The sequence below is a fragment of the Vidua chalybeata genome, chromosome Z, assembly GCF_026979565.1.
Source record: "Vidua chalybeata isolate OUT-0048 chromosome Z, bVidCha1 merged haplotype, whole genome shotgun sequence".
Classification (NCBI taxonomy): Eukaryota; Metazoa; Chordata; class Aves; order Passeriformes; family Viduidae; genus Vidua; species Vidua chalybeata.
The window spans coordinates 27,640,135-27,666,178 of record NC_071570.1 but is presented as its reverse complement, the minus strand read 5'-3'; the positions used below and the strand labels follow the sequence as shown (position 1 = coordinate 27,666,178).

General features: G+C 39.1%; 1 protein-coding gene across 1 annotated transcript in view; it reads left to right on the top strand.

Annotated features, from left to right (window-relative positions):
• LHFPL2 (LHFPL tetraspan subfamily member 2) overlaps nucleotides 1–26,044 on the top strand; it is a 118,790-nt gene that overhangs the window by 47,447 nt on the left and 45,299 nt on the right. Inside the window, exon 2 of the mRNA XM_053931353.1 lies at nucleotides 15,630–15,682. The gene's annotated coding sequence lies outside the window, so the exon portion shown is untranslated. The remainder of the gene's footprint in view (nucleotides 1–15,629; nucleotides 15,683–26,044) is intronic.

Sequence of the window (26,044 nt, the reverse complement as noted above, 5' to 3'; positions counted from 1 at the left end):
TAGAAACCATCACTGGCCTTTTCTGTAGAAGACGGACCTTTTTTTTCCTTATCTGAATAGCTTCCTTTTACATCAATTATATGAATTCTGTTATTTGAACTCCATTTCTTCTGCACCTTTTCTGTGTTTTCATTTTAGGAAGTTTCTCTGTTTCTCATTCTTGTTCTTCATCTGCTCCATCTGCTGTGACACACTGGTCATGGACATGGAACTATGCAGGTTTAACCTGGTTTCCACTCTCACTAGTACTGGGGAGTGTGTGTGTGCATATATGTGTGTGTAACAGAACTCAAAATAATGACTCTTCTTATTTTACAAATAAAATGTTATGATTTTGTTTTGTTGTTTGGGTTGGGTTTTTTGGGGTTTTTTTTTTTTTGAGCTTCTATTTTTAATCATAATGATTGTGTAGAAAAGTTCAAAAACACCTTTTCCAGTGTGAGGTAATTCCATATCTCAGACATGTGCCTTTTTAAGAAAACACCAGGTATTTGGAAGTTCAAGTACCATGGTAGCCCTTGGCAGGAGTATCTGGTTTCTTTGTGTGTGACTGAACTGAAATTTTGGCCCTTGCCTCTCTGACGCATTCTTATATATAGCTAACTAATAGTTTACAGAATCACAGAATATTCTGAGTTGCAAGGGGACCCACAAGGATCATCAAGTCCAATTCTTCAGTGAATGGCCCATTAGAGGGTCAAACACACAGCCTTATGCTGTGCATGCTCTAACAAAATAAGCTAATCTCAGCAGTTTACTTTAATCCCGGAATTAATTAGAAAATAAAAACGGTGTCTTTCATCTACCCTGAGCCCTCCCTGTGAATTTCTCTCAATCAGTGTAGATTGAGATAACATTGTTATATGTGGAGGTCAGATGCAGGTCCAAGGTGATATCATAAGACCATAAATAAAGTAGTTAGAATTATTTGGTCAGTAGAAGTATTAGGCCAGTTGCCCAAAATACAGAGGAAATTTGGACAGATGTTTTCATAGTTTCTACTGCTCTTTGTCTTGAGGACTAACTGAAGGAAGCACTTGTTACATTTAATGGCTATCAGTGGGTCGTTTCTTTTGTAATTTGTTCCATCATTTTTTGAGCAAACATGGAACTGAGCATTCAGAGCAAACTGTGGCAGATTTCTTCAGTATAACTGTGTCTTGCATAGAGAAAGTGCTTTCTTGAGCCTGACATTTCCCAATATGCTTTGATGCTGTCTGCACTTGTTTTGGCAAGTACAGTGAAGAGTTGCTATCTAGTCTTCCTTTCTGTGCTTATCCACATTTTCTAGGAATCAAAAGAAAATTCACCCATATCACTTAAATCTCTGATCTGTTCAAAGGATGCCAACTCTCATACTGTTATAGCCCAGAATATTCTCTCACTACTACAGTGCTCCATGACAAAACAATGTATTTTGTGTGTTCTACTTCTGCATAACTTTTAAAAGTTACCTGAATTCATAAAATGAATTTTTGCTCACTGGGTAGAATACTGGGATGTGAAGTGATGATCTTTAGGAAGAAAGTGTAGATTTTGGTTTGCCTTCTTAGTTATAGATGGTGACTTCTTAAGAATGTATTAATAATTTCCATCTGAGAGCATCTTATTTTTTTTAGCTTACTCAGAAAAGCAACAAAAACATTTAGCAAAAAAAGCTTCTTAGACCCATGGTGTTTTGCACTTCGGGATACTATTACACATGCTTACTATTATCTACTCTGCAAACAATTGTCAGAGAATTTAATCTGTTTTCCAGGTCCCACAGAAGAACAGATGTGGAATTAAGTTTCAAACAATGTACTGTTAATCACTTACATCTGGACACGAAATGAACTGGAACTCAGTGGGAACTGATTGGATGCTTTGTTAGTTGGGCATGGAGTGGAGAATTTGCATTGTTCTCAGTCTTCATCCTCTGAACAGCCCTTTGGAAACAGTACTAATATACGAACAAGACAAGGGTCTGTTTCAGATATTTAACTCGTTTTAGAGAGCTAAAATCTGAGGGGACCATCTGAATGGAGCTGGACTATTATGTGGATGAATATGGAAGAGAGATTGTGTATGTATGTTAAATTTTCATTTATTTGAGAGCTCTTTTAATGCTGTAAAGGATACTGAAAAGTAGCTGCATATCATTTGTGTGCTTTCAAAAACTATTACGTAAACCAGTCAGCTTTGCCTGTAGGAGATTTAAAGTCCATGTTCAATTGCTGGAAAACCATAAGAAAGCAATTATGTTAGAAAACCTACTCATGTTGTGTTCTAAACCTTAGCATTCATTGGAAAAATTACTTGAAAAGGCAGCTCATATAACTACTTCAGAAAGCTGGTTTTGGGGGAGAAAGGATCACTATTTGGGAACTCTGAAACTTAGAGCTTCAACTTTACCGAGTTCTTAATACGGATCAGTGCATTAGAAGGTCACTGAGACCTAAGGAATCGTTAGATTCTTGTTCTTTGAAATATTTTTTCCCCTACTTGGTAAGAAAACCCATGGAAAAATCACTATACTTGCTCCTTGTGTGATTGCCCTATTTGAAATATGTATAGGTCTAGAAAAATAGTACCTCCTCATAGGAATCTGCATTTTCTGATGCTGTCAAATTGAATCTGTTGTTAAAATGTGTAGCTTACATATATGTGATTAATTTCAGTTACTCGATCCCATGTAGCCTGGAAATAATTTGCCTTCCTGAGCCTTCAAAATAAAAAACAGGGAGTAGGGATGTGAAGAGAGAATCTAATAAATTTATCACTTCTTAAATCTGATGAATTTGGTTAAGCAGACAAGATTATGTCATATTTCAGGGTTTATAATAATTCCTTGAAAGTTTTTAAACTCTCTTAGATGTGTAGCCTTATATTATATTGTAAGGTTAAAAAGGCTGTGAACTCAGCTGTGTGTGGTTTTTGGCGTGAAAATAAAAGAGTTGCCCCCAAAACTTGAAATGGAGCATGAGGAGATTAGTAATGATGCATTTTCCTGCCTCCCGCAAAGTTCACCACCTAACTGTCTCATTGGCTGTTCCTTAACTTCTCACCTTCAGGTTCATCATTATGTTTATTCTTGTAGGAAGCAAATGGCCAAAGCCAATTAAAATGTTAATTCCTACTGAGATAGCAAAATACAGTGTTTTGAGAGATGGAGAGAACAGAAGGACCTTTCAGAAATGTTTGTTATGTTCCAGAGACATGTTGACTCTTAGCTTGACTTTTGGAGAGATCTGTGAAGCTTAGACCAGAGTTTATATATTCTTTAAACAAATTTTTCATATGGATTTCCTAGAGCTGTTTTGCTTCTGCTTTGTGAAGTAACCAGTTTCTTGCTTTTCTTTGTTTTTGGAGAGGTCTGCTTGACCTTAAATTTTCATGTTTTCTTTCAAAATAACTTTCTTTCATGGATATTATTTTGTTTATGTGCTTTGCAGAAGAAAAAAAAAAGAGATAATAACATTCAAAATAAACATCTTTATACCCCCCTGTCTTGTTTTTTAGCCTTTGTCTAGTATGAAATAAGTGGCTAAGTATTTCATGTTTTTCAAACATGGCTTTGTGGATGTGGTTGATGTGGACATTGTGTATATTATCAAGACTTAATAAATGTAGTTGTCTTCTGCCTTTAATAAAAGCCTGGGATACGATAATAGATCTGTATGGTGCTAGTAGAACTTAAATGAGAAACAGCACATGATGAGTAATACTGTGAGAATATTTTAAATGGGTTTAGATTGCATGTCTTGGTTTTAACAGGGGGGTTTGAGACAACTTCAAGCTATTTAATGTGTTTTTGCTGAGAGGTGAGTGGGAGGTATGCTAATATACTTTAAAAAAAATCTTTGGATGAGAGGGCCTTTAGCAAGGGCCTTTAGTTATGCTTCTGTTGTTCCCTATATTATGTTTTGTTAGTTTGTTAATTTTGTGAATTTGTTTCATTATGTCATCAGTCTCTGACATAGAACTAGAGAGTTTTCTTATCTCTGCTCTTTTTTTTGAAAGGTTGTTGTCAAAATCTTCCTCTTTCAGATGATCAAAAACTTATATCTCAGTTTTACTCAGAAATGGATGTTAAATAATAATTTTTAAAATATTTAGAGGAGCTTAAAGGATATTTCTAACTTCTTTCAAAATGCATACTGTGACAGTCTTTGAAGAGGATGTTACTGACTTCATGAAAAACTAAACATAGATTTTCTGTTTGTATTGCCAGAACATTTCTGAAAAGATTGTTTCTCTAGCAGTGTTTTAAGTAAATTTGTTTCAGAAAAAGCTTAAAATGACAAAAATTTTAAAGGCATAAAAAAGCACCACTGTAATATACAAAAGTACAATTAATGCATTTTTTATTTGCTCTTCAATTTCCATCATCCCCATGGCTAGTTAATTCTTCCATCTGCAAATTAAATATGCTCTTTAACACCTACCAGGCAGTGGCTAGCTCATTTCCTCTTCCTTGGGTTAGCATCAGAGGAGTGGGTTTGTAAGGTCCAGCTAGAAAAGCATGCTGAATGGAAATGGCTCAGGACTTACAGAGGTCTGCAGAGAATGCAGGGTGTTCTCCAGAGCTGGAAAACTGGGCAGATCGTATTTGAATAAGGATTTTCATTTCTGTAACATGATTTACTGAAATGCTCAACAAAGGCATGTGTAATGTTGCTCAGAGTATCATCTTCATTTACTTTTTCTTTTTTACATTACTGGGTCAGGGTTTTAGATTTTGGGATTTCTTTTTTTACAAGACTGAAGAAAGTTTCTGGGACATGAGCTGCAGAAGGGCTGAATACAATTTAATGTGTAATTAATATGTAATATTTTTAGCCTTGAATTAAGGTCTTGAGTGCATGATAGGTGTATTAGGTGGATAATGATTAGATAAACTGTTCATAGAAGGAAGATTGCTTTGACATCAAATTGAATGGCCTAAGCTCAAGATTTTGTCACTTAGCAAAATCATTGCGTGAATCACTGAAGTCTTTCAGAATTAAAAAGCAGTTTTTCAATGGAAGAAGGTCACAGGTTATACCTCTGGCTGCTTTGATTTGATAAACTACTGTTTGTGTGTATATTTTTATTGCTTCCATGTAGATGTAAGCTGCGAAGAAGGTGTAGAAGTTAGTTCGATGTAGAATATATGCATAGAGTGAACAATTTTGTTTTCCTGACACAATAGAGAAGTTTGAATTAGTATTTTGAGAACTCTTTAACAGTTTGTGTCTCAGTAAGCTGGGCCCTAATTCTGTGTTTGGTTGCTTTGTTAGATATTTTGTCCCAAATGTAAGGAAAGTTCACATGTTAAATCAGGTCTGTTTTTATTTGGGAGGGAGAGAAGGATTGTGCTTAAGCCTTTTTTTTTTTTTTTTTTTTTTTTTTTTTTTTTAGGATGAAACCACAAAACAAATGGGTTCCTAATTTCCTAATTCAGTCATAATGCAGCATTACTGGAAAATGCAGGAATGTTATCAGGCAGTTTGGGCAGTCTAATGATTGTTTCTTTGATTTGTAATAGTCACATCACCATGATGATACTCTGACTATAATTTTGGCCGGAGTAGGAGGTGTGAGATTGAAAACCAAAGAAACCGTGCAGCTGTTGCTTTAAAGAGCACGTGTGCTACAGAGTAATGTCATGGTTTGACATGGAAGTGAATTTTCTCCGGAAGTTGGTAGTCAAACCAATCAGTGGTCAGGGTTGGATATTGGCATTTGGACTGACCACTGAAGGCATGGACACGCCTCTGAGAACGCAGGGGGTTAAAAGCAAGAACTCCCAGGGGAGCTGTCTCTTTGGTTCCATTGGAGAGTGCAGACTCTCCCGTGCCTGGCCACAGGCTGGGTGGGGGAAGGGAAGCCATCTGGCCTGGTCAGGGTAGGCCAGGGGCTGAAGGACTGGAACTGGGCGGGCCCCCTGCGGACAGAAGGGTGGAGAGAAACGGAGATGCCTTTGTTCTTCCCCCTGCCCCCCCCCCAAGAGGGAAAGATACAGAGAGCCTGACAGCACCTGGAATTTGCCTGCAGAGGAGAAGAAGGGGGGGGGGGGGGGGAGGTGCCCAGTGTTGGAGTTGGAGTTCTGGGCAGAGATTTCAGCTGTCCAGGGAGTCCAAGACTTTTAACCCTTTCCTGGGAAATGAAGGCTTTGTAAAATATTACTCCTCCTCGATTTGAAGTAGAAGAGAGACAATCTGGGATCTGAGATGTTGGAAGAGGAAATTTTTTTTGGTGGGAGGATATGATGGAGTGGCTTCTGGCTGAACTTTTCTTGTTAGCCATAGACTGAACCAAATTCTCCTGCAACAGAGACTGCATTTTTAGGGGGATGCAATGGTGAGCCAAGAGATCTGCTTCAGCAACTACCAGCACAGGAATGGAGTGAACAGAGAAAGCTGAGGAGGGTGTGGTGCTGCCCTCTGTCTTCAGGAAGAAGATGATCTCTGTTCTTGAGACCCTCGGGCCCAGGGGAGGAGGAAAATGGGGGGGACTGTGGTCCCAAAATGAGAAGCTGAACTATTTCTTTTGGTCCTTGGCAAAGCATCCTTAAAGGAGCCCTATGGGCAGTCTGTCCATGCACGGTGGTGAGAGCACTGTGACATGGAAAGGAGACTGTCACACTGGCAGATTTTCTCCGGGCAGTTGCCATGTGTGACATGCCACAGGAGGTGGCAATTGTGTTTCCTCGGGGGGGGGCGGGGGGGGGTCTATGGTGCAAGAGAGACTCCTCTCTCCCTTGATGGACTGAGTATTGATTATCTGAAGGGTGGCAACTTGATCAGGAATCCCGGGTGGTGTCTCACTGTGGTTTGTTGGAAATTGGGTGGGGGGAGGAGGAGTGTTTTGGAATGTCTTCATCCTGGATTTAGTGTGTGTGTCTTTGATAGTAGAAGTAGCTTAATAAAGTTTTTTTTCCTTTATTTCTAAGCTTGGGCCTGCTCTGCTCTGTTCCTGATCGCATCTCACAGCATTTATTTTGGGAAGGTATATTTTCATGGGGGGCCCTGGCATTGCACCAGCATCAAACCATGACAAGTAAATAAAAGAATTTGTTAATTGCTTATGATGTAGTTAAACTTCACGGTTTAACCTTCAGGGAAAGACAACTGACTTGTCTCCCTTGGCGACATTCTCTTCCACTTCTGCCAGAGACAGTTTGTTTGTGAATTTAGGATTTTGCAGGCCCGTGTGTGGTAATCTGGGAACAATAATTCAAATGCTAATAAATACTCATCAAAAGTTGTTACTTTTTAAGCCAGCTGACATTTAGGAAGGATAGCCTGAGCTTGCCAAGTGATTCTAGCTCATTGCTAAGGAGCATGCCACTGGTTAGAGCATTTGATTAGCAACCACATTTCAGGGCTCCAGGCCACTCTTGTGCCTCAGCCTCCCCTGGGTCCTGCCCATGCTCTTCCCTGGAGACCCAGAAGTGTGTTTCAGCCCAGGGTGGTGCCATCAGTCTGTGTTAGAGCTGTGTTGCCAGTGTGCCTGTTCCACTCCCTGGTGCTATGGCGTTGACCTGGAGCTTGCCTGTGTCTGATGGTCACTGGGCTGTCCATGGGACCTTCTCATAATCTGTGTGCGGGCAACGGGTTGTTAGGCAGTGCTGGCCCCAGGGTGGAGCTACTTTCTGAATCACTTCTTGTCTGGTTCTTCTCTGTGGTGGCCACCTAGAGCAGCTCTATGGCCAAAATGGAGCCAAGGAACAATTTTAGTGGCCCTTGATGTACGTAGTAGAGGTACTGCTTAGGTTGCCTTGAGTTGGTAGAGGGTTTTACTGAGCAAGACTGAAGCGCTGGCTGTGGTGTAACTCATGGTGCAGCTGTGGGAGGGGGACTTGCCGTTTTGCTTTGTAGTCCCTGTGACTCAAAGATGTGACTCAAGAAGCATGCTGTAAAGTGAACTTGCTAAGTACTTTTACACTGCCTTTAAAATAAACAATTTATGTCCTTTTATCCTCGGGGATAATACTAAAGATAAGAACTCCCACTGACTTCAGTGAATGTGGGATCAGGCTCATGGCTGATGTTCTATATTACGAACTTCAAATAAAGATTTATGCTTAGCTGAAACAAACCTTAGAGGCCAAAACAAATTTTAGATAATAAATTTACTAAAACCAAATTTGCATGTTTTTGCTTTGGTTGGTAAGGACTGGCATATTTAAGAAATGTAATTTGATTCATTTACCACTCAGTGTTACTGTATTACGTAAAAGCTAAGACGGATCTTTAATCTGCAGTGCAGGTCTTCTAATGCTTCTGTATTTATTCTGCTTGGTTTTGTGAGAATTGCTAGGATTATAAAAACTTATTATTTGGTTTAAACATTTTAATGATGTATAAAACTATGCTGTGCTCCTTTCTTGGTTAAGGTGGTGCACTGGGAAAACTGGCATTAAGAGCAGGGATCAGGGTATTAAAAGTACATCTGGCTTTTATTAAGTGTAAACTTCAGGACAGGTGCATTAGAGGAAAATATTATTGTAGTGTGAAATAGGATTTTTTCTTCTGTTCTCTTTTAAACAGCTTGTAAATTAAGCTGCTCTATATGACTCTTTTAATTTTTTTAAACTACATACAGATAGATATGTAGCATTATCTTCTAGATTGAACAAATTAGGTAGATATTAGAAAAAGAAAAACTGGATTTTTTTTTTCTTTTGTAGGTTTGTGTGAAAGTGAAAATAATGAGCCTGAGAAGAAATGTTAAAGAAATCTGTTGTATATCTTGAGCTGTTAGCTTCCTATCGTGTTAATTCTCATTAATTTAGAGGGCAATTTGGAGGGCAATTTTACTCGTGAGTAGTTTTTTTTAACCTACTATCAGTATATCTCTAAAAAGCATACTTTGTCCTTCTTGTTTTGCTGTTATTTCTGAAGGTAGCCTTAATGACGCCTATGAAATACTACTTTTTTTTTTCATTTCATTTTATGTTGTTCTGCATTGATAGCAAAAGACAAAGAACCCATTGAATGCATTATTTCTATTCTTAGTGACATAATTGGTCATACAAACCTTCTTGAAGTAAGCAAATATTTCTTTGATTTCAGTACTTGCTGTTATATAATACATGGAAGTATCACACAGTAGTATATCTGAAGAAAAAGCTACTTGAAAAGGATGTTTTAAGATACAGCAGATATATCTGTATTCTTTTTTTATTGTATTTGTGCTGGGTAGGCTAAGTATACCCACTTCCTACTGTGTACAAAGACAGGGTATGTGACATGGGAATGTTATCAAACCCATTGTGTTCTCTTAGAAGTATCCAGTGTATTTGATTCTCCTGTTGACTGTAAATAAGCGAACTTTAAATCAATAGCTCTGCTTGTTATAGAGACTTTCTCCCTTAGTTGTGCTAAGACATTTATCCCTTGCAAATGAAAAAGGAGCTAAAAATGAAGAATGTAGTGTTTCCACCTTTTTTGGAGGGGTGGAGTTAATGCAACCAAACTTACAGCTAGCTGAGTAGAAAGGAAGAAACAGATTTTATGTGTTTTTGTTAGCTGTTCTAGAAATCTGTTTGAGCGATTGCAAAATCTGCAAGACCTCCTGAGAGAAAGAATGAAAGCATACATGTATTTTTCCCGTTTTGATTTATTTGGGAGGATTTGGCCTTTTGCAGCGTAAGCGAGGTGCCTGTGTGATGATGGGTTAGTGGACTTTCTTCTTGTTAGTTTTGTCACAAATGTGATAACAAAAAGGAGATTTTTAAGATATAATACTTACATTCCTCTTTTCTCAAAGTTTTAGTATTTTTTTAGTTTTTGTGCGCACATGAGGGAGAACACTGCCGTGCCTTTGGCAAGTGGATGGCTCTGTGAAAGAGAGACTTTTCTATAGTTTTCTCTGTGGGCTGATCCTGTCTTACCTGCCTGTACTACTCTCTTTTAGGGAGCTCAGACTCCAAGCAAGGCAATTTTCCTTAAAAGCACCACCTAATGGATTATTCAGGCAATTAGGTTTGTTTACATGTACTTAAAATTGATCCTGCATTTTTTGGTACCTAAGGAAAACAATTTGGCCCTTTTTGGTCTTGAAAATAGTCTCTGCCTCTGCTAACACTGCTGTATTTTCATTGCCATGCTAACTGTTTTTGAGACAGAAAAGCTGAAGAAATCGCAGCTGCTTGGTCCAGTCAGTTGGTGGTTTTGGTGTTGTTTCCTTTTTTATTCCTGAAGGAATATTCTATGTCACAGGAATTCAGAAGCCATTTTAAGCTATGCTTGACTTTGCAGTGTGCCTAGTACACTTTCCTTTGTCCTCAGAAGCACTCTTTGTTGGAAATTCTGCACCAGCTTTTCTGTTGTTACGCCATCTTCACTTAGTTAAGATGAACTGACTTTCTGTCTCACTTCGTTCATTTATGTAAGGCAAGGTTCTTCGTATATCTTGTCCTGATGAATGTATAAAAATGCAGGATTTGCTATTACTGTGGGAAATTCTGTATTTCAGTATTGCTGAATCAGCCTAACCTTACTTTTGTCAGCTTAATTTATTGCTTTTTGGTAGTGGGGATACAAAACTGTGTATTCCTGAAAATATTGCCTGAAGGTGAATAATAGCTTATTTGTAGGATCTTAGCCTGTAGACATATCCCAGGATATTCTTGGCCTTCCTTGTTGCCAAGGCTAACTGTTGGCTCATGCTTAGACCACTTTCTGCCCAGATCCCCAGCTCCATTTCCAGAAGTGTGCCCTGGGTAGCCAGTGCCCAATATGTCCAAGGTATTAGTCCATCTCAGGTACAAGAATTCATGTTTGTCCTTGCTTAATTCTATTAAATAGGGTGGCAGAAGTTTAGAAGTACATTTTGGAATGACCAGGCTATGTAGTTCAGGTTTTTATTGCAGTGGCTTAGGAACTTTTGGAGTTCTTCCTAATTTATACCTGATTTTAAAGTGTTATTATAAACTGCCACAGAATATACAAATAATCTTAAATGGATTTTTAGATCTTGGTATACTTCATTAGTAAAATAGAGGAACAGAAAAAGATGTGATTTTGTATGTGCTTAGTTTATGTGTTACTGCTTCAGAGAATAACAAGATCACAGGATGATAGTGGTTTGGGTTAGAAGGGATCTCAAAGGTTATCGGCTTCCAGCCCTGTATTGTGGGCAGGGACATCCTCTACTAGGCCAGGTTTCTCAAAGCCACCTGGGGCTTGGCGTTGGGGCATCCACAACTTCTCTGGGCAGCCTGTGCCACTTCCTCACCACCCTCACAGGGATTTCTTCCTTACATCTAATCTTAACCTGCCCTCTTTCAGTCTAAAGCCTCCACCCCCTGTTCTGTTACTACATGCTCTTGTAAAAAGTCACCCTCTTGCTTTCTTTTAGGCCCTCTTCAGGTACTGGAAGTCTACTAGAAGGTCACAAAATCACAAAATGGATTTTGTTGTAAGGGACCCAACAAAACAATGAGGGAGACTCCACAACCTCTCTGGGCAATCTGTTCCAGTTCTCAGCCAGCCACAGAGTAAAGAAGTTCTTCCTCATGTTCAGGAATTTCCTGTGCATCAGTTTCTGGCCATTGCCTCTTGTCCTACTGCTTGTCACCTCTGAGAACAGCCTGGTCCATTGTCTTGATACCTCCCTCTAGATACTGATAGACATTGCTGAGGTCCCTCTCACTTGTCTCTTCTCAAGGCTGAACAGGCCCAGCTCCCTCAGCCTGTCCAGCACTCAAGGGTATTGGTCACTCTTCCCAGGTTTGTATCATCAGTGAATTTGCTGAGGAGGCATCTGCCCCTTCATCCAAGCCAGGGATGGATAAGTGAAACAGTACAGCATTGAACCTAGCGGGACACTACTAGAGACAGGCCTCCAACTAGACCCTGTGACACTGATTGTAACCCTCTGGGCTCTGTTGTTCACCCAGTTCTTGATCCACCTCACTGTCCACTCATCCAGCCCACATCCCTGAGTTTGTCTGAGGAAATATACTGAAGTCAAAGTAGACAATATCCACTGCTCTCCTCTCATCCATCCAGGTGGTGGTTTCATTAAAGATGGCAATCAGGTTGGTCAAGGATTTAACTTGAATGAGGATTTAACTTGAATGAATTCATGCTGACTACTCCTGATCACCCATGTGGATAGCCTTCTGAATGAGGTGCTCCCATCACCTTTCCAGGGATCAAGGTGAGGGTAACTGGCTGGTAGTTCCCAGGGTCCTCATTCTTTCCCTTGTTGAAAACTAGGTTGATGTTTGCTTTCTACCATTGTGAGCAGCCTCGCAGTTGTGTCTGCAGCACTTGTAAATGAATCCCATCAGGACGTTAAGGACTTGTGGATGTCAAGTTTACCTACGTGGTCTCTACCCCTATCTTCCTTGACCAAGGGAAAGTCTTCACTCCAGAATTGCTTGACCCTGGTCTCCTGGGTCAGAAAACCCTGAGAGCTAATCTTGTCAGTGAAGACTGAAGCAAAGAAGACATTCAGTGAAATATCTTCTTCTGGCTTCTCTTTATTCTCTGTTACAAGAGTCCCTCCCTCCATTTAGCAACAGGATCACATCATTCCTATTTTTCTTTTTTTTATTGAAAAAGAAAATATATTTATATTTGAAATTATATTTGAAGAAGTCCTTCTTGTTGTCTTTGACATCCTTGGCCAGATTTAATTCTAGGTGGGCCCTGGCTTTCCTTGTGTCATTTCTTCTTACTTTAACAGCCTCTCTGTATTCATTACAAATGACCAGATCCTGCTTCCATCTCCTGTGTATTTCCTGCTTACTCTTGACTAATGACAGGAGTTCCTTGTTTATCCATGCAGGTCCCTAGCCCTATTTTCCCAATTTCTTGCTCATCAGTATGCATCATTCTTGAGCCTGAAGGAAGACCAACTGTCTTTGACCCCCATTTCCTACAAAGCCTGTTCCCATGGGATTCTTCCAATAAGATTCCTAAAGTCCGATGGTTACAATTTTACTTGCTACCCTGCTCTCTTCTCACCGGATACTGAACATTACAATCTCATTGTCACTGCAGCCAAGGCTGCCCCCAGCCTTCACACCTCCAACAAGGCCTTCCCTATTTGCTAGTATGAGGTTGAGCGGTGCAGCATTCCTTGTGGGATCCCCCGCTATCTGTGACAGCCACTTGTCATCAATGCTTTCCAGGAATTTCCTGGACTGTTTTGTGGTTTGCTGTGATGCTTCTCCAGCAGTTGTCAGAGTAGTTAAAGTACTCCATGAAAACCAGTGCCTCTGGCTTTGAGGCTACTTCCAGCTGTCTGTAGAAGGCTTCATTTGCTTCCTCCTCCTGATCAGGTGGCCTGTAGGAAACACCCCAGAGTCTTCTCTTCTCCAGGCTAAAGAACTCCAGCTCACTCAGCCTGTGCTCACAGTAAGTGTGCTCCAGCCCTCCTCAGTTCAGCAGGTCCACGTACTTTTGGTGCTGGGGGCACCAGAGCTGGCTGCAGCACTGCAGGTGGGGTTCCACAAGAACAGAGCAGATGGATATCACTTCCCTCTTCTCCTGGCCATAGTGCTTTGGATGCAGTCCAGGATACAGTTAGTTTTGGGCTTCAAGTGCCAGGTCTTCTATCATCAACAGCCCCAGTTCATTCTTCTCAGGACTTCTCTCAATCCATTTTCCACCCAGACTATACTTGTGCTTGAGATTGCCCTGACCCATCTACAAGACCTTTATACTTAGCCTTGTTGAGCTTGATGAGGTTTGCACAGGCCCCCCTCTCAAGTCTATCATGTTCCCTCTGGATGTCATCCCTTCCCTCCAGTGTCTTGACCGCACACAGCCCAGTGACGTCACCAAACTTGTTGAGGTGTGCTTAGTACCAGTATCCATGTCCCTGACAAAGATGTTAGACAATAGTGGTCCCAAAACCAACATCTGAGGAACACTCCCAGCACTGGTCTCCACTTGGACATGATTTTTGACTGCAGCTCTTTGACTGCAAGCATCTAGCCAATTCCTTACCCACTGAGTGGTCCATCTGTCAAATCCATGTCTTTCCAATCTAGAGACAAGGACCACGTCAGATGTTTTTCACAAGTCCAAGTACGTGAAATCAGTTGTTCTTTCCTCATCTATAACAGTGTATCCCATCATAGAAGGCCAGATTCATTAGGCATAATTTGCCCTTTGTGAAGCCATGTTGGCCACCAGTCACCTCCTTATTTTCCATCTGACTTAGCGTAGTTTCCAGGAAGATCTTTTCCATTGTCTTGGTGGGCACAGAGGTGAGACGATTGGCCTGTAGTCTTACTCTTCTTCCCCTTTTTTTTTTTTAAACAGAGGTTACAATTCCCTTTTTCCAGTCAATGGGAACTTCACCAAACTGCCACAACTTCTCAAATGTGGTGGATAGTGCCCTATTTCCTCAGAATGTATCTCATCATTCTGAGAAGTCCATTCTAATGGACTTCTGCACCATTAGGTTTCATGGACATGTGCACCTTCAGTTCCCGAGGATGGTTGCAGACCTGATCTTGTCCTACAGTGTGTGGTTTTCTCACTCAGCCTTTCCTCAGCAGAAAAATACTCCAGTCCCCTAACCAGAACCCTGCAGTCTACAACTTCCTCACAAGTTTAATTGGGTAAGTGTTGAAGTCTTTGCTGAGCAATGATATGACATGGGAAACTGGCATGAAGCTGTGTTTCCTGGATATCAGGAAAAGGTTCTTCATTCTGAGGGTGGCTGGGCACTGGAACAAGCTCCCCAGTAGTCACAGCACCAAGTCTAACAGAGTTCAGAAAGTGTTTGAACAATGCTGTCAGTCACATGGAGTGATTTTGGGGATTATCCTGTGCATAGCCAGGAGCTGGATTCTACTTGTGGGTTCCTTCCAACTCAGGATATTCTATGATACTGTGATGATCTTTGTAGTCCTTCACTGGACCCTCTCCAGTAGTTTCATGTCTTTCTTAGCCTTCTACAATTTGAGCAGTGTAGCTGGAGCACTTGCCAGTGAAAACCGAGGCAAAAATGTCATAGACCACCTCAGCTTTCTGCATGTCCTGGGTAACCACATCTCCTGTTTCTTTGCAGAGAGGGACCACATTTTCCCATCTTGCTTTTATCACCAACATACCTGTAGAAGCTTTCCTTGTTGTCCTTGATGTCTCTGGAGAGGTTTAATTCCATCAGGGCTTTAGCTTTCCTAGCCTTATCCCTGGCTTCTCAGACATTCTGTCTGTATTCCTCCCAGGCTACCTGTCCTTGTTTCTGCCCTTTGGTTTATGTCTGTCCGTGAGCTCCTTGTTCATCCATGTAGACCTGGCATTTCTGCCTGACTTCCTTGTTGGGATGCATAGTCCCTGAGCTTGGAGGAGGTGATCCTTGAATATTAGTGAGTTTTCTTAGGCCTTTCTCCCAGCCAGAGCGTTATCCCATGACTACTTCACTAAACAGATCCCTGAAGAGTCTGAAGTCTACCCTCCTGAAGTCCAGGGTTTGTGCTTTTTCTTAGTGCCTTTGTGGTTGGAGTGATGTCTAGAATGCTGCGTTTCTAGCCAAGCAAAAGTGGCCTGGTAGTGAAATGTTACCCATGTGCATATAGTCTCTTGCAAGCAACATTTTTACCATTCCAGCCACCAGTACTAATCATGAATATTGTTTTGATGTTTTTGTCCTTGTACCTTTCTTACGTTTTACTTCAATTATTTCTATAGGTATTGCCAGGCATCTGAAGTGGTTGACTGAGACCTAAGGATTTGGAACAGTGGTGAGTAAATGAAATTCTGATCATATTTTCTGTGTTTTCACATGCTGAAGTTTTACTGCTGTAAAGGAAAGATGAAAGATGTTCAGTAGTTTATACCTTTTGAATATTTTCTTCTGAGCACCAAGTTCCTGTTCAGAGCATTCTGACAATTTTTTTAAGCAGAAATTTTAAGAAGGACAGGAGGAGGTAGTCTCATTGGCTGATCTTGATAAATGAAGCCTCTCCTCATGTCACCCTGACTTTGAAAAAACTTTACAGTTCAACCTGTACTTATTGAAGTAGTAACTTGACTCATGGTATTAAAATAATGATGCCTGAATCGGCTTTTCGGAATAATGCAATTTTATACATTTAGCAGTTTTAAAATGAGATATCATTCTAGAATATCTGAAGTAAGTTAATAAATTACTTACTGAATTTTCAACTTACAAGCCAAATTCTTTTTTCTTTAAACCGCAATCTTTGTATTTTTTTAACTCCGCCTCTGCAAACTGTGGTATCCTTTGTAAAGTTAAATTATTTTCCGGATCCCCTATGCTTATTGCTGATTCATTGCATTGTGTGTGCCAAATACATATCATTTTGACTAGAGAATAGTGCAATAAGGATCTAAGGAAGAACTTCAAAAATTTCAAATACTTTAAAAGGTGAGTTTTGTACTCTTTTTATAAATATATTATTTGCACTTTCCTGTCTGTAGGTGTAAGCTGTCAAAGAGAACCTTATAAACACACAGATAAATCAGTGTTACTTGTACTTAATAATCATATAACAGAAGAGAATCATAGAATCATTAATATTGGAAAAGACCTCCAGCATCATTGAGTCCAACTCTTGACCAAACACCACCATATCATCTAAGGACACAAAATGCCACATGGAGTTGTTTCTTGAATACTTCCAGGGATGGAATCCCTGTGGAACCCCTTCCAATGCTTAACTACCTTTTAAGTCAAAAAGTCCTTCCTGATGTCCAACCTGAACCTTCCCTTGGTGCAGTTTGAAGCCATTGCCTCTTGTCCCTGTCACTGGGCGCCTAGGAAAAGAGGCCAATGGAAGAAGAGTAAAATAATACTTCTAAAACACAACTGCATTTTCTTATCAAGCGATAGTTATTTGGAATAATGTAATGTTTCTAGTTCTCTGGTTTCCATGGCAGAGCCAATTTACTAAAAATATTTCATATTTAAGGGATTTTGTTTGATTTCAGTGCTGTTGGCAGCAAATGTTTATAACCCATGTATTTTGTTCCATGTGCTGTTGACTTTGGTGACCAATGCAGTGAGAAGCCTTTGCCTTGTTTTTTTTTTCCTCTGTAATTGCCTCTGAAAAGTATGTTTGCTCTTCATTTCAAAAATTAGCATTTAGTTACAATTTTGAAGGCATCTCTCAGTTTAGAATATTTGCATTCATGTAGGTCTATATTTACTATGTCCTCTCTATTTCTGCTAGTATTTAACTAGGAAAACTAGATAAGTGAATGTAAAGCTTTTCAGTTAGTTCTGGGTAATTCTTTTTTGCCTGCATTTTAATCTGCCCCCATGCTCCCATCCTCCACTGCCTGACAGTTACCAGGACTAAACTGCTGTATCCATGTTATCAGTGCACAGATGGAATGAAAGCATTATACACAGTTCATATATCTATATTCAACAAAAAATACAGGTATTCTTTTCTTCAAGTTTGATGCTGTTTAAGAACGTGATGCATAAGAATTGAAGAGACTCTTATTAAATTAGAATTGCGTTTTGGGTAGTGTTACAGCCCAGATAATGGGGGAGTCCTATGACAACAACAGAACAGAAATTAGTCTAGCACGTACATTAGTAACCAAACTTAAAAAGCAACTTGAGCGACTGTTAGCAGCAGCAGGGGGGAAGCCAGTGTACAGGGTTAAGTGTAGTGGTGATGATAAAATTGCATAACTGATAAGATGGACTCTGTGAGGATCTAATATGTTTTAAAGAAAATTGAAATTATAACTTCTCCTTCATAACAAAATATGTAAATAATATAGTCTCTGCATTTTATTCAAAGGCATTGTATATTTTGTCTTGGGGAAATATTTGAAAATAGTTAAACTTATTTGCATAAAAATCTTCAGTTCTAGCAAAATAATAAATAGGATTGTAACTGGAAGCAATAAATAAACAACTAAGATAAAACTTTAAAGAATCAAATTACCTTCTGCTAATCTCTAAATAAAATCTTCAGTATTTTGCTTACTCTTTGAAGCATTCATGTATTTCCTCACTTGCTCCTTTTGTTGCAATATAAGTAGGAGAGAAGTTTATAATGACTTTTCTAATAAACATGATGGTTAGACTCTGAAATTGTATTATGCAAGAAAGCATTAGTTATTTTTGTTTTCCATATAATATTAGCCAAAGAGTGATTGCTTACTGCAGGAATGCTAAGATCCTTCCAGGACCTCACATCACAGCTGATGGTAATCCACACTCCAGTGAGATGATTCAGCAAAAGTAGATGCTCTGCTAGATGCTAGTCCTGGGCATCTCTGAAAAACAGCAGGTGTTAATGTGCTTGGGGAGTGTTAGCCTCAAAACTCTGATGGGTGATAATGAAATCATTGAAGATGTGAAGGTTTGATCCTCTCTTTTAATAGCTGAAGTTTCACCAGCCACTTGCTGGTGTTTTTGACAGAGGTTGATACAAAGGTGCAGTTCTTAGACCATGGACTTCTGTCATCACAGCTACTCTGGAACCTGCCAGCTAATGTGACATATATTCTTCTGTGTTACATTAAAATATATGTTTTTACTCACTAGTCCTGTTCCTCTTCAGGTAATATGCTTACCTATTTCCTAGATAGGATCCTTGGTGGGCTTTTGCCTTGGGAACAACTGGGAGAAATCGAGATGAAGGAAGGCAAGCAGAGTGTCTTTCTTCAGGTCTTTCCTTGTGATGTGATAACCATCAGAGGAAGAAAAGCTATGGTTTGCTCAAGATGTTCTAACTGTCATCTCTGTGCTGAAGTTTGCCATGTGATGGTGTTTCATGACTTTAGGAATGATATTTTGTGTTTCTGATTAAGTCCTGCTATATCTTAAGCCTGAAATCGAAAACTTGTTGATAGTTTTGAAGTGAGTAAAGGGTCTCCCTCTGTGTGTTAAATCCACGTAGTTAATAGCAGAATACAGATGGGGAGAGACAATTAATTTTGGGGATTTGTGTTTGGTTTGGGATATGTTGTTCTGTTTATATCAATACAGTTTTGTACTATGTACGTAACAGCACAGAGACAGAGTAGGTTTTTACTTTTAGAAGCAAAAGATAGATATGTGACCAGTGTCACTGTATTATTTTGGATTTATTAATAGCCAGATTAAATAGGAAGCTGTACTGCTTTTCCTCTTTGAACCATCTCCTTTTTGTGTCTGTGCTTTGCCTTTTCTTTTTTTATTTTTCATATTGTTCATCTTGGTTTACTCCTTCTATGGAGAACTTTAGGATGATCTAAAAGTACTAATTCCAAATTGCATCTCACTTCCATGTAATAGAAACAAAAATAAAAGTGGATTTTTTTTTTCAATTTTCTTTCCTTTTGTTTGTCATTAGAGGGAAAAAAGGACATGTTACTGAGTCAGAAAAATATTATGGTTTCAAGTTCTTCGGAAGGCACTGGGAACTTTCAGATGGCGTAAACCACATTGCACTAATAATTTGCTTACGGAGTAGTAAATGCTATGGTTCATTTTTGTGCTATTATTTCTGGAACCTAGTGCAGTTCTTGACATGGAGATGCCATACCACAAGCAGTGAGTAAATAGCAGTTGCTGCTACAGGAGGAGGTGTGATATAGTGCATAGAGCTGCCTGTCCCAACTCCTGCATTTGATTTCTGTCTCTGTTATTAACCTGCTAAGTGATATTAGGAAAGGTAATGAATTTCTTACTCCTCTTGTCAACTTAGATTGCAAGGCATTTTGTCCACATATTGAGCCTCAGTCCTTGTCACTCTGCTTTGTTGCCCTGTGGAGTCCTTTGTTTGCTATAGTATTACAGTTTTTCCTTGCAGTTTCCCATTAGCTCTCAGAAACTCACTGTATTATGTGGAATTCTGAAGACACTTGAATAATTCTACCAGAAGAAAGCTAGTAATGTTTTCCAGAGCATGGTTTAATATTGCATCTGGTCTTGTGCAACTCAGGCTGATGCCAAAAGGGATACTTCAGCCTGTTCTTTCCCTCGCTTGCATCAGCCCCCAGTTCCAAGGTGAGTTCAAGGTAAGCAGCTGATTCAGAAATAAAACCCCCTAACTGCCAGTGAAGGAAAACTAAATCAGGAAACTATGCTGGCCTAGCTTGTCCTGTGGATGAGAAATTACTAGATGCAACAAAAGGGACAAATAAGCAGCTGGAAGTAGGTGGGAAGAGTGATACTGTTTCTTTCAGCAACAAGTAATATTATACCAGATGAGACATAGCATGGAAATCTAGCTTATTAAGAGCTACGTTTTGCAACCATATTTTGAACTCAACAGAAGAGTGTCTTGCAGTGGTTGTGACAGCCCAGCTACAGTTCTGATGATGTTAGTTGCTGATACTAGGTGTTCTTCACTGGGTGTATTTTTTTCAAATACAACTTTTTAATTGTTTTTTTCCAAAAGTAACAGTTTTCTTTGTTATCGGCATTACAATTTCAAGGCATATTTCTGATGCCTAAATATAACCTTTTATTTAATTTTAATTTAAACTGAAGTCAACTTAAGCCTGCAAATTGGATGATAGGAGCTGCTCTTGATGTGATAGTTTCTACAGACCTTATATTCATAATTTCCCCTTTAAACTCTGTCAAGAAACTTGATTTGTCCTTGAAAGTTACTTGTGTAATTGGAGTTGAATCTTTGAAGGGCATTTTTCACTCACTGCTCTTTCTCTTAAAAATGTATACAATAAATTAGATTGGTTTCTTTGATCTTGCTTTCCTTGTGAGTCTCATGTAATAAGGTCTTGTGTTGAAGGACCTGTCTTACCCGCTCACTGTAAGTTTCCATGCAACAAAAAGAGGGGTGAGCAGGACTGAGGAAGATAGACATGAAATATGAATATGATTTTGGAAAATGTAGTGACTAACTTTAAGCGAGGAGCCTTTACACATGTTTGTGAGGACGTTGCTGTTTCCTGTCAGTTGCATTCATGGGCGAGGTTGCTGAGTGAATTCAGCTAAGCAGGAGGAACAACAGTTCAGCAGCAAAAAAAAGCAAGTGTGCCTCTGAGAACGCTGCAACCCAACAGGGACTCTGGCTCTCAAGCCGTCTGTGAAATTGACCTAGGCAATGATGTTGCTGAAATTTCACATCTGTTATTTCTTACTGCCCACTTCTTTGGCAATGGCCAGTCTTCATTTTTTCCATTATAGGCAGCTGCTGGAACTAGAAAGAGCTTGAGCTTATTTTCAGATGTGCTAAATAGACTATGTTTTACCTTTCTTCCTTCCCCCCACCCTCTTTCTTCTACCACATACTGCAGCATACTGACTTGTTTCCAAAGTGCAGGATCTGTGAGTTGCATGCTCAACATGTGTCTGAAGATAAGCAGATGTGTTATCCTAGCATGCATGCAAATAATTCTTTTAAAAACAGGGCTATCATGATGTCTGGGAAAAGAGATATTTTTAAAGAGAAACTGTCAGTGAAATCTATGTAAATTGTGACAGAACTCACCAACATTTTCATTGAAACCTGTCAACCCTGGCTGACTAGACTTACTTCATAGTGCACAGAGCTCAGTGGTGGAGCCAAGTACTTTATTACCAACTAGAACTGAGCTGCTTAAAATAAAGAATTCATTTTGCATTTCTTGAGGCTGTCTTACCATTTTTCTTCAATGTCCCATAAAGGAGTTCTCTTACATGCTTCTGGCCCTTTCTAGCTTAAACTATTGAAGCTGTTAGATTACTTCCCAAAGCTATTAAATGGAGGAAGGTATTACAGCCTCTAAGCAAGCTGGAAAATAACCTATTAATGGCTGTTGAAATTTGTGCATCTAAAATTGCGGACTTGAAGCGTAAGAATACAATATATTTTTCCCCAATAATTTATGGAGGCAGACCATGGAAAAAGCATTCAGTGATAGTTACAAACTGAGAACTGGCCAGTCTGATGAGCAAAGGTTTCTGGCTGAATTTGCTATGAATACCAGGGAACTACCAGAATTCCTTCACTGGTTTTTAAATCAGCATGAGATAGTAGATGTGACTTAATCAAGAACGTCTACTACTATAGGTAGTAAGGTATCCCTGACAGTTGAGTGCTGTGTGGTCTGATCACACTGCTGCAGTTCTGCATAGGGGTAGTGCTTCCCTCAGAACAGTAGTCACAGATCCCTGCTAGATAGTGCAGAAGGACTTAATACAAGGGCTATACCACAGTGAGAGAATATTACCAACTTTCAGTGCCATGGAATGGATGGGAGGAATGTATGGGAGGAGGTGAGGTAACATACCTGACCCAAATGTGGGTCAATCTTATGCTATATATACCTCCTAAAATACTTCAAGATGCCCATGAAAAAATGCCTTTAAAATAAGTATTTTATTGTTTCTAAATATTAAATGTTATTCTGATGAAGTACAGTTTAAAAGCCTAATAAAATTCTATATTGCTGTAATTGAAAAAAATTGCTGTACCAAATGTAGGTTGATTTTTTCTTTGGTTTTCTACTTTTTATATCTATTTAAATCTGTTTTTTTCCCTAAAGCAAAATAGTTTTGTCTACTTGTAGAAGGTTGTCATTGTCCTTTACCAGATGGTTTTCTAATCCAGTGCTTACAGAAATCATGCAGGAAGATAAATATTTTCATAAAGATTCTTTTGGGGTTAAAATTTAATGCAGTAGACAGTGAACAAAATTATAATCTCTAAAGATTTATGGATTTTATTAAATGAAGGAGAAATCTTTCCCTGCAGATAATTTTTTTTTCATGTATTGGAAAAGTTGAATCTGAGAAGAACAAAAAGAAATTCTATATTAGGGAGGTTGAAAACATCCTTTGAAGTCCAGCTGGTTTTCCAGATTGTGCTGAGCATATTTCTCTCATGAAATTGGCTACTATTACTCATATTTCTTCCTGAAACTGTCAAATCCATTAGATGCATGATAATAAAATACACTTGCATGGGCATATGTAAAAACAACATTATATTTAATGCAATTAAAGCATTTTCTAGGTCTGCTTCCCCAGCATTCTCATGGATAGTTATCTTGTTCTTTTTATTTGTTGCTGTATTTTTTTTAATGATTGTTTTCCTGGCAGCTGGAGCGATTCTTCCTCGGAGTTACTACTAGCATACTAAGGCTGTGTAATGTACAGGGGATGCTGCTTTGTCCACATGTGAAATAATCTAAGTGAATCAGAAGAAGGTGGACCATATGCCATGACTCTCACTTGGGAAGCCTTTATCCCATTTATTTTTACTTCTTTTAATCACCAATCCATGTGTATTGTTCCTTCTTATTAAAGGAAATCCATGAACAGTAATAGCACACTAATTTGTGCTTCATTTCAGCAAATTATTTCAAAAATTTATCACTTCCATTTCAGGATGGTGCTCAACTAACAGCGATAAGATAGGAATTAGGATTAGCTGTGCAAAATCATATTTTTTAGCATGTTTTGTGGCAATCTGAAAGACTGTTATGTTCTTTTGTCCAAATGTGTCTGGAGGCACAGCTCAAAACATTAAACCTACAGAAAGCCTGTCACAAGGTTTGTGTGTTTCCAGGTATTTGAGTACCCTTAGAAGTAATCTGGTTACGTTGGCACACTTTTAATAATTTTACCTGTTAAAACATCAAATATCTCCACATACCATGAGCAACCTTCTAATGTTGCCTGAGTTCAATTCAACATGACTAAATTATTAAATGTTTGAAGTGTATTGCAATCATCAGAGAAAAGAAATTGTTTCTTGGCTGAAGTTTTGGAATGTAGTAGTTGTCTGTAGTTGTGATGGTCTAAGGAAAAATCCAACAAGTGGTGGGAGGGGGAGGAAAGGGTTTTCAGATACATAGATCTTCTTCAATAATACTCTGGAAAAGCAAAAAGTTTCTGCATTCACTTCTGAGTACCAAGTCTCAACTCCTCTGTTAAAAGCATTTCTGTTTATACAAGTTGACTTTTTGGAGTTTCACAAAGGTTGATGAAAATTAGAGGAAGAGATTAAGAAAAGGATGATACGCAAGCAAAAGAATTAAAGAAATAAAAGCCAGTGGTTAGAGAGCAAAGAAACAAAGGTTGAAAGCTTAATTCTCTGTCTCCCACAAAGTAAATAACAGTTGTTCTTCCCACACCCTAAGATGGGAGCTAGTGAACTTTCAGATGTCCAAGTGTGAGGCACATAAAGTGTTAGACTGTTACAGGAGCTTCTGAGCAACTTCTGAGGGTTGCGATGGTGTCACCTCAATTCAGCGCTGTGCCCAGCTGCTTTGGGCTTAATACTAGGGTAGAAAGTATAGCAGACAGCACAGAGCAAAAACACTTTTGAGAAGGGTTTTTTAAAGTAATTTTAAAACTAGACTGTAGAAAGGACAAGAAATAAGCTTTATTAATCTGGTACACTGCAAAGAAAACCGCAGGGCTCACTTGCTTTCTCAGAGTGTAAGATGTTTGTGCTTAGACATCTGCAAAACTTATGACAAAGTTTTTATTCCTTTTCTTCTGTAGGCTAGTGATACTGAGTATATTATACAGAGCTCCTGCTCTGTAAGCCTTTATTCACATTGCTTAGATGTATGAAAATTCCTTTTGAAAGTGACAATCTGCTGTGAGTACAAAGAGATGTTCTTGAATGTCTGAAAAAGAGACCAGGGCTGATACTGAGCTGGGCATTTCTTAGTTCCATTTTCACTTCTTCTTATGGGGAAAAAAAGTTATTTCTACTTGAAACACACTGAAGTGTTTTGCATAAGTAAAGAGCTCAGTTTCTTCAGCTGTTGCATTACTTCTCTTTTGAAAAAATATTTTGAATCTAAACAAGGACTTTGGTTTCATTCTTTTCCTTCTTACTACAGGCTAACGAAAAATTGTCAGCTTCATAATAGATCATGCAAAAGTTGTTTACTCTTTGAATGAGTTCTTCAATCCATCTTTGCCATGGCTAGTCATCCCTTTCTCTAACTTTGTTGTATTTGATGACTAGAGAAATGGGGCAGCCTTTGTCCCCCTGTGTGACTGCTGTTGTCACAGAGCAGCTAATCAGTACCTTGAGCTCAGCCCTCTTGCTGAGGCCATCAGCTTTATCTGAGGCTTGTTCCTGTTTTCTCAGTTCAGTAACTGAATTTTGGTGAGAGCCCTTGAGTAAGATGCAGTCCATTTGTTCTGCTAACAGCCCAGCTGTGGATATATAAAATCCCCTTTCCCTGTTGCTCCTTGCAACAACAGGTTTAATTGTTATGGGCTCGTAGGAACCAATTAGATTAACAGATGTTAAAGAGAGCCAGTTTCAGGTCTTGGTGGGAAGCAGTAATTTGAGAAGCCTTGTGTAAGGGCTTGCTAACACCTAGGTGATGAGTGTCTGGGTTTGAGGCTGTGGGTGCCATGAAGATTGCGTCACTTTTCTCCTGTTTGCTGAGGCCAGATGGGGATGTTTTTAAGAATAGCAGCCAGAGCACATTCTTACTTATTTTAGCAAATGACAGCATGTTCTAGAAGCTCATCGTTGGTTTTGTTGGAAATTTCTACTGCATTAAGCTCTGTTGAACTCTTTCATTCATGCTTGCTTGAATATGTCTTGTGGAGAGAGTTTATTTTGGGGTCTTTTTGGTTTTCCATATTAAATGGCAAGTTAGTTAAAATACAAAATATCATAACAATTGTATGACAGATATCTGTTAATTCATCTCCTTAATCCATGGCTGAATCAGAATTGCTTCCTGCTGGATGCAACCTTGAGAGAAAGTTTTAGTACTTTACGTGTTGGAAATGAGGACAGGAGAAGTTTTTTCTTCTTGTTCTTCTACTGACATGTTGTTTTGATCAGTCCTGCAATAGCAGAATCTGCTCTCAACAGTGGTTCATATTTACAGATGTTTATGTGGATATTGAAAGGCAATTTGTTTATGGCTTTTCAAAAACTTAGTAAGAGTTTCAAGGCTTTTCAGAGGAGATGAATTTTAAAATATAAAACTATATCTTCACTTGTTTTCTCTCTCACCTTCTGATTTATAAAGTGTTGATTCTTACATACCTACTTGCACCTTGAATAGCATTTGAATTACTTTGAAGTCATAGAACAGAAAAAGAGCTTTTAGCAACCAAGGCCCAGTCAGTGTTTTTTACTTACTGATTCTACTCATTAATTTTATTTGGTTGGTAGAGGAAAAAATAACCCAACCATAAG